Genomic DNA, 7,795 nt, shown 5'->3' with positions numbered 1-7,795 from the left:
GAAGAAAAGTGTTTCAAAATACCAAGTTTGAGATATGAATTGAAAATAGGTGCTACAACAATAAAATTTGAGTTTATACAACATTAACTTATTTGAAAATATTTGTAGACCAATTCAAATCTGGAATGTGATTCCAAATTATTTAGGATTTGATATTTGTAGTATTCTTTAAATAATGTATTAAATAATTTCTATAATATAATTCATATGAAAATAAGTTTTATAGTTTTTAAAAAAAGTAGATTTTATACTATTGTAATTATAAGAGTTGTTAATATTTTTTTGGGTGAGAACATAGAGAGATGTATTTTTTTTTTATAAATTCCTATAAGAATGAAATAAATTAATAGTGGCAAAGTATCTTCTTTTACAAAATGAGAGAGTTGCCAATTATAATCAATTTTTGAGAACTTGTCAACTACCAACATTCAACATAAACCCTGCTTCATAAAAAATCACCTTTGTCTGCTTGTCATTGTAAGGGGGTGGGAGGCAATTCATCTTCTGGATGTACAGATGGTCCAAAATCTATATTCGGTTTTGCTTAAGGTTTGATTGATAATGTAACGACCCGACTTGTTATTTTAAGAATTATCACCTCGTTTCGTGGCTTAAGGTCTCGAGTAGCTTCATAATATGTGATATGACTTGCGTATAAGGTCGAGTTTGGTTTTCGGATGATTCGGGATCAATTTGAAAGAACAACTCTTGTTTCTAAAGCTTAAGTGAAAAGAGTTGACCGAAGTTATACTTTTGTGTAAACGACTCCGAAATGGAGTTTTGATGATTCTGATAGCTCCGTATGATAATTTTAGACTTAGGAGCACGACCGGATGTTGGTATGGAGGTCCTTAGGTCATTTCAACAAAAAATGGCAAATGTTGGAAAATAAAATTTAGAAGTTTGATCGGGAGTTGACTTTATCTATATCTTGGTCAGAATCAGATTTCGGAAGTTGGAATAGGTCCGTAATATCATTTATGATTTGCATGCAAAATTTGAAGTCAATCGGAGTTGTTTTGATATAGATCGGCATCGATTTCGGAATTTAGAAGTTCATACATTATAAGCTTGAATATGGGTTGTGATTCATAGGATCGAGGTAGTTTTGATGTTGTTATGTGTGATTTTAGGCCTCGAGTAAGTCTGTATTATGTTATGGGACTTGTTGGTATATTCAAACGGGGTCCCAAGTGGCTCGGGTGAGTTTCGGGGTGGTTTCAGACCATTTCTAGGCCATTTTTAGTTGCTGGTATTTGGCTACAACAATGTGAATTGCAATCGGGGGGAATTTGCCGCAATTGAGAAGAGTAAAATGGAAATATTTTCCTGTGAATCGCGATCGCGGAAGGCTTTTCACGATCGCGTAGAGAAATTTTTTGCTGCACTGACCCGACTTTGCAAGCTTATATATTGCAATCTATAAGGAACTTGGAGACGATCTAAAAATAAAAATTATAGCCCTTTGTGTCTAGTTTTCATTAAATCAAACCATATGGCATTTGGAGTTGTGTACAAAAAGTTGTGGTTGATATACTACAGGCTATCTGGGAAGAGTTTGAAAATCGCGAAGAAACAATTTCTGCTGCACAAGGCTGACTTTGAAAACTTATATGTCGTAATCTATAAGGAATTTAAAGATGATCAAAAACTGAAAGTTGTAGCCCTTGATATCTAGTTTTCATAAAGTTAAACCATTTGTCATTTGGAGCTCTGTACATAAAATCATGATGATTATCATAGATGTTATTTGGAAGAGCTGGGCAGCTTGTTTTTTGCGATCGCGAAGCATTTTCCGTGGTTGCGAAGGGCAGATTTTGAGCTAAAAAAGTTGTGCTTCGCGATCACGGAGAATTTTCCGAGATCGCAAAGACAAAATACCTGGGCAGAAGCTATATTTCGAGGTTTCAGCTATTTTAACATATTTGGAGCTATGGAGCTTGGATTGAAGCGAGTTTTAAGAGATTTTCACCATATGGATTGAGGTAAGTGTTCTATATCTGAAAGTGAGGATATTTCATGATTGTATAGTTATTTTTATCAATTATTAGTGAATCAAATGGAATAAATGGAGAAATTTGTAAAACTTTTCAAAAACGAAAAATAAAGACTTGAAGGACAATTCATTATCTGAATTTTATAATTTTGGTATGATTGAACTCATATTGGAACGAGTGTTCGGATTTCTTGAATTTTTGTCGGGTTCCTAAATACGGACCCCGAGGTTTGCTTTCGGGTTGACTTTTTCGAATAAAATTTAAAGTCGATATTTTATTATCCGAAATTATTTTCGATAAATTCTAATGATGTTATGTAATTAATTTGGCTAGATTTGAGCCGTCCAGGGGTCAATTCACGCGAGAAGGCCATTTTGAAATAGCGGCCTAACTTCGTAAAGGTAAGTATCTTGCCTAACCTTAAGAAAGGGAATTACCCCTTAGCTATTGAGTCTTATGTAAAAATTGTATGATCTAAAGTCGTATTCGCGAGGTAACAAGTACGTACTTGGCTTATATGTGCAAATTATATCGGTTAAAACTCTTAGAAACCCTTAAGTATTTAATTGGGAATTTGTTGGAACTTATTATATCTTTTTTTTGCCATGCCTCATTCCTTACTTGTCGAGTTGGTTTTATATGATAATTTGGAGTGAGTGCTACTTTGACTTTTACATGAACTATGTGTTTTGTTGAGATTTCGATTTCGTGGAATTAATTTCATTATTTATTTTTATGTACAAATAATTAAATAAATTTAAAAGAGGCATTAATCAATTTACCTAAAATTTAGATTACAGAAGGCGTTGTTCTATGCTGAGTTACTTTTTATCCTTGTTACTGTAGTGAGATATTATATACTTTGTCTGGAGCCTTGGGCTATTTGCTATGAAAATAATTGATTTAGTTGTACCTTTGGAAAGGTGGCTTATAGACAATTTGTAAATACAAGTTAATTATGTTGTGTTGTTGTGATAATATTCTGCGTGAATTGTTGTGTGATTTGAGTTGTTGTTATGCGGTGTATAAAGGCGTCATTCCACTATTGATATTATAATGGTATAAGGGTGGTATTCTACCGTTGTTGTGTGTATTGGGATATTGTCTAGGCGGAAAAATAAGGGAGGCTATTGAACGGAGCGATAAGGGTGGCTATTATAGGAGTGATAAGGGTGGCTATTATAGGAGTGATAAGGGTGGCTATAGGAGAGATAAGGGTGACTATTGATATTGTCAGGATGGAGGGATAGGGACGTGATAAGGGTGGATATAGGAGAGATAAAAGTGGCTACTGATATTGTAAGGGCGGAGGGATAATGGTGGCTATTATAGGAGTGATAAGGGTGGCTATAAGAGAGATAAGAGTTGCTATTGATACTGCCAAGGCGGAGGGATTAGGGTGGATATTATATGGAGTGATACAGGTAGCTATAAGAGAGATACGGGTGGCTATTGTCAGGGATGATATGCGATGATGTGGGGTTATTGTGTGAGTGACTTTCATGTGATGTTGTAATTTTTCCTTGTGTTTATTTTTAAATTTGTCTTGTTAATTTGGTAAACTTGATAGTAGTCTGATCCATGTTGAAATTGTGAGCATGTTGCTATTGCCGGGCGGATTATGTTATTGGCACGTGAATTGTCCGTACAATTATGATATAAAATATGGGCACGAGGTTCCGTGGGTATATCAAGATTATAATATTAGCACGTGAGTTGTCCGTGCAATTGTGAAATAAGATGTGGACACGAGTTGCCGCGAGTAAATGATGATTTTATTATTCGCACGTGAGTTGTCCGTACGGATTTTATATATTGATATTTTTGGCACGTGAGTTGTCCGTGCGATTGTGATAGAGAAATGGGCACGAGGTGCCGTAAAAATATGAAAGTGAGCTGAGACCCGTGTTTTATAATTATAAGATAAGGTGTCACAAAGTGACTTATTTGAAAGATTTGTATTTGAAAAACTTATATTTGAAAGATTTATATATGAATGACTTCATTAATAGTTGTACTTGTGTTCTTTAATTGTTTGAGCAATATTTACGGTGTTCTTATGGCCTTATTGTTCATATCCCCGATTGATTCTTGTTGTCATCACTGCTATTTATTTTCTATTATTCTTGTATACTACTATATTACACATGCTAATTGACTAGTGAGTGTCTTGATTGTACCACGTCACTACTCCACTGAGGTTAGTCTTGATACTTACTGGGTACCGACTGTGGTGTACTCATACTATACTTTTGAACATTTTTGTGCAGAGCCAGGTATTGGTGGTATCAAACTCCGGCAGAGTTAGTGTATTGATCGCAAGGATTCAAAGTAGAGTTACTTGGTCGTCGCAATCCCTTGGAGTCTTTCCATTTTATTGTACTGTCAATTATTATTTAAACAATATTGTACATTCGATCCTTGAGATCATTTCAGTATTCAGTAGAGCTCGTGACTTAGTATTACCAGTCTTAGGAGGTTGCCATATTTTTTTCCGCTTTTGGTTTTTGAAAAAAAATGGCTTGAATTGTAACTTTAATCGGCTTACCTAATCTTAGAGACTAAGTGCCATCACGGCATCTATGGTGGGATTTTTACAATAATTGGGTTGAATCCCATACTACATCTGCCTATCCATAGTGAGGTTCGGCCTCGTAATAAGTTACTTCGTCCACAACTATGTCCCAATTTTTACATGTTGTGCTCTTGCCATACTTGTGCACTTTTCCGTTACCAAAGTTCTCCTCTCCCCATGTCTTTGACCTTCTTTCACCGCTGAGTGACACATACCAAGTCTCCTCTTGTCGTGAACCAGTGCCAGCAAAAAATATCTCTTCCCATTTTGTTCAAGTTCAGTTTCCGCCCACTTGTCTGTCCATTTAAGAACAGATCCTCTTCTATCATAATGCTCCCTTCATTTCTCCCACCAAGACTGTTCATTTAATCTGCCATACTTGTGGGTCCCTTTCTCTATCCAACCCTTCGCATCATATTTTTCCCACAAATTTTTGTACCACCCAACATTCTATGTGCCTAATTTTGCTTGTGTTTGTGCATTCCTTTCTATCCTAGCAAGATTACTCCATTCATCCTGGCGAAGAACTTCCTGCCATGTTTCCCACCATGAGTCCCCTTCAAAATTTCTCCCAGATTTCTCCACACCTAGTTCTTTGTATTTGGTCCAATCACTTTTTTCCACCACGTTTCTTTCCATTCTAAGGTACCATCATTGCTCTGACCACCCATCCTTGTGCAACGACATCGATATCCATTATCACCAAGGTCTTCTCCACTTTCTCGATATCATGTACTGTCATCTTCATTTTTCTCAGTTTCATTGACATTATCATTTAACAGGCTAATGCCCTAGTCTTTCTCATTAGCAATACCAGTATCTCGCTTTGGTGGAGAGCCACGGGACTGAGGGCCTGAATTTCTTTGGATACAACGTGAAAAGAAGTTTTCTGGATTTGAAACAAGTCTAGACTGAGGAGAATGAAAAGGCATAGAAGAAGAAGCTTAAATCCTCATATAATTAGCACTGATCTTCTTAGCATCAAACCTCCAATCCTCACCTTCTCCACTTTTATCAATATCATTCCCTAAATTAATAGCATTGCCGAATCTGAACAACAACATTTTATATTACTAATTAACTTCCTCTTTTTCCTTCGGAACTCCACAAACCCTCCATTATTACGGTAATATTAATAAGCAGAGGGTGATACATCAAGCTTAGCCCCTAAGGGCGCTGTGAATCCTCTAGAAGAAGCCACCATTATTATTGTTCAGGAAAATGTCATTGAGTAGATAATGTGTTGATTGAGCCCTAGAAATTGAGTTTTTTATGTAGGTGAAGAATTGAAAGTGAAAATAGGAATTGGAAGATTGAGAGATGTATTGAAATCTTTCATTTTTGACAAAAATATTTGTTGTAAGTTAATCTTGTTCCTCTTTTCTTACACTTTTATTTTATTCTAGAAGTAATAAAATAGTATATAAGAATAGTTTCAACTTCAATGTGGATAACAATTGTGCTTAAAATAAAGAAATACATTTTTAATTTTTTCTTTTGACAATAGCACTAACAATAATAATAATAATTTTTGTTGATTTTTAAGTTTGATTAAATAAGTTTCGTATCACTATCTATTTTCTACATAGTGAATATTGGTCAAATATGTTGAAATTTATCGAACATAATTTATTTGAGTAACTATATTCTTCAAACTGGTATCAGAGCATCAACTGTGAGCGAGGCTTCAAAATATCAGAGCTAATATTCTTTAAAATAACACAAATACAAATGCTTTGTGAAAAGTATGATGAAATCACTTCTAAATAGTGCACCTATTTGAACCAAATAGAGTACCGTAATGGCAAAGAATACAATCACGTTGTGAAGGTAAAAAGAAAAGTATTCTAGTAGTTTTTGTGTTTCTAATATTCTATAATTGTTTATTTTTTTTCTTGACCGTTAGTGCAAAGTGTGTGATAGGGTTGGAACTGTTAAGTTATTTTTGGATTTCGGAAGAGAGTTTATTATTGTTGATTCAGGAGTTTCTGCTCCTTTGATGATCTTTGATGTTAATCTTGTTGGTGGTGGCTTTGTGGGAGTTGGCGATTCTCCACCAATTGTGAGAGAACTGAAAAGACGTTTTGTGAGAATTTGAGTGATGGAAAAGCTGGTGCTAGTTATTTCAATGTTGCTTTCTGTTTCTAGTTTTCAGATTCTAAGTTTTTGGACTATTGTGTTGTGTTATGATTTACTGTTAAATCCTTTATTAATTTTGTTTTTTCTGTGTTTCGTTGCGTTTGATGGAGGTTGTTTCCTATTATTTTCAATAATATGGAACTTTTTTGCTATGAAAATTAGTTCATCGTTTTTGCATTTTGTAACTTTCTAGTTAGCAAGTTATTTTATGCCATATAGGATACTAACATGTTAGAGTATCAAACTGGACTCAGGGCCGACCCTTCCCTAAAGCAAGTAAAGCAACTGCTTTAGGCCCCACATTTGTGGGACCCTATTTTTTTGTTACATCTAATAGATTATATATTATTATTATTGGTTGCTTCTTATTTACTATTTTCTTAAGCCAATAGACTATCAAAAACATCCTCTCTACCTTCATAAGGTAGGGGGTAAGGTCTACATACACACTACTCTCCCTAGATTCCACTTTGGGACTATACTAGTTTGTTATTATTGTGTAATAAGTTATATATAAGTTTTTAAAAGAAAATATGTGAAGTGAAAAGGTTTTATTTCTTTCTTTAACAAATATAGAGAATAAGAATTTGCAACTGCTATGATTTCTTTCAAGGAAATTGCATTTTGAAAAATATCAAACCAGAATTTCGTAAGAAACATGTGATATATAGAAAAAAATATTGATTATTTTTTATACCTAGTAGATATGGCTATTTTTTCACTTTCAAATATATTTAAACAATCCGAAGCATATGAAAATATTTTTGATTTTCTATTTAGCCGTAAAGAAAATGAGATCACTAGATGAGGGAAATTTGAAAAAATATTGTCTTAATCTTGAATGTTCCTTAAACATAATAATCAATTCTATATTGATGGTTTAGATTTATTTTCTTAATTAAAAGTGTTAAGCAAAATAGTATAATTAAAAGATAACAATTTAATTGGTATACTTAGTCAAACAAAAATATTTGATTCTTTTTCAAATACCTATATTTATTTTGTTTGAAAATTTTTTGGGGAAACTCGCAACCGCTACCCTATAGGTGTGCACTGGATTACCATTTAGCAATAGCTCGCAAAC

General features: G+C 34.1%; 1 pseudogene; it reads right to left on the bottom strand.

Annotated features, from left to right (window-relative positions):
• Positions 1-4,591: 4,591 nt before the first annotated feature.
• Positions 4,592-5,636, bottom strand: LOC104214025 (protein EARLY STARVATION 1, chloroplastic-like; annotated as a pseudogene).
• Between the last annotated feature and the right edge of the window lie 2,159 nt (positions 5,637-7,795).

The sequence above is a fragment of the Nicotiana sylvestris genome, chromosome 3, assembly GCF_000393655.2.
Source record: "Nicotiana sylvestris chromosome 3, ASM39365v2, whole genome shotgun sequence".
Taxonomy (NCBI): Eukaryota; Viridiplantae; Streptophyta; class Magnoliopsida; order Solanales; family Solanaceae; genus Nicotiana; species Nicotiana sylvestris.
Note: the sequence above shows the minus strand (reverse complement) of the source record. Positions and strands in the feature narration are given on the sequence as shown.